Here is a 1,341-nt window from a genome sequence, read left to right on the forward strand (position 1 = left end):
CTGTGCCTGGACGGCCATCACGAAGCCATCTTTGAAGCCATCTCGCTCGACAAGGCATGCGTGGATAGCTCTCTCTAGGACGCAGCCGCCACCGCAAACCGCACGAGAATATCTTTCGCCGTTTTAGAGATACGAATTTTCTAGCAAGAGTGCCGATAAATTGCTTCCCGAGCGAAGTCGGTTACTTGTTATTTTCCCATTACTTTCGTCTCTCGCTGAAATGGCCACCGCCTCGTCCAGGATGAAGCCATCTTCCTGCGCAAGGCATCGACGGATAGGTCTTTCTCAGACCCATCAGCCGCAGCAAACCGCACGAAAATATCTTCGAGCGTTCGAAAGATATAGGTATTCGAGTGAAGATACCGAACCAACGGAATGCCGTGATGGCAACGACCTTGACCTTCGGCTTTTCATGGTCGCACGGACGAACGGACAGTCCGATTTTCGTGGGGTTTTCACTGCCAGACGCGTCTCTTCAAGGCCAATCTGGCCCTGGGTGGCACGTCCACCTAGCTCTTGCCCCTCCCGAGAAAAGGAACTTTACGCAGCGTTTCACCTAAAAACGGTCGGTTTTTCGAAGCGTACGGACGAACGGACAGGGCTATCGACGTTCGGTTTGCTCTAGCACAGTGGCCTCGTCGAGCCCGATCTGCCGACATATGGCAAGTCGCTCTATTCCTAAGCTTTCAATTTTTCGAAACTTCACACTTGCATGGAAGGAATCGGTTTTCTTCCAATGGCGGGCGAACGGACAGTCCGATTTTCGTGGGGTTTTCACTGCCTGACGCGTCTCTTCAAGACCAATCTGGCCCTGGGTCGCACGTCTACCTAGCTCTTGCCCTTCCGGAGGAAAGGAACTTTAAGCCGCGTTTTACCTAGAAACGGTCGGTTTCTCGAAGCGTACGGACGAACGGACAGGGCTATTGACGTGCGGTTTGCTCTAACAGAGTCGTCTCTTCGAGCCCGATCTGCCGACATGTGGCACGTCGCTATATTCCAAAGATTTCAATTTTTCGAAACTTCACACTTGCATGGTGGAAAACGGTTTTCTCCCGATGGCGGACGAACGGACGCAGCCATTAAGATATATTTGGCACAGGCCGACGCGTCTATTCAAGACAGATCTTTTGGCATCTGACATTTGATAATACCTCCCGCCGTCGGCGCTAGGCCTTGTGTACCCCTGACATTCCGTTGGTGCAAAGCCCTTGGAAGCGAAGTAACTAAAACCAACGTTGGACTTAGTTATTAATTGATGTGTGTGTGTGTGTGTGTGTCTTTGTGTGTGTGTGTGTGTGTGAATATATATATATATATATATATATATATATATATATATAT

Source organism: Sinohyriopsis cumingii, unplaced genomic scaffold (assembly GCF_028554795.1).
Source record: "Sinohyriopsis cumingii isolate HCF-2022 unplaced genomic scaffold, ASM2855479v2 utg003643l, whole genome shotgun sequence".
Lineage (NCBI taxonomy): Eukaryota > Metazoa > Mollusca > Bivalvia > Unionida > Unionidae > Sinohyriopsis > Sinohyriopsis cumingii.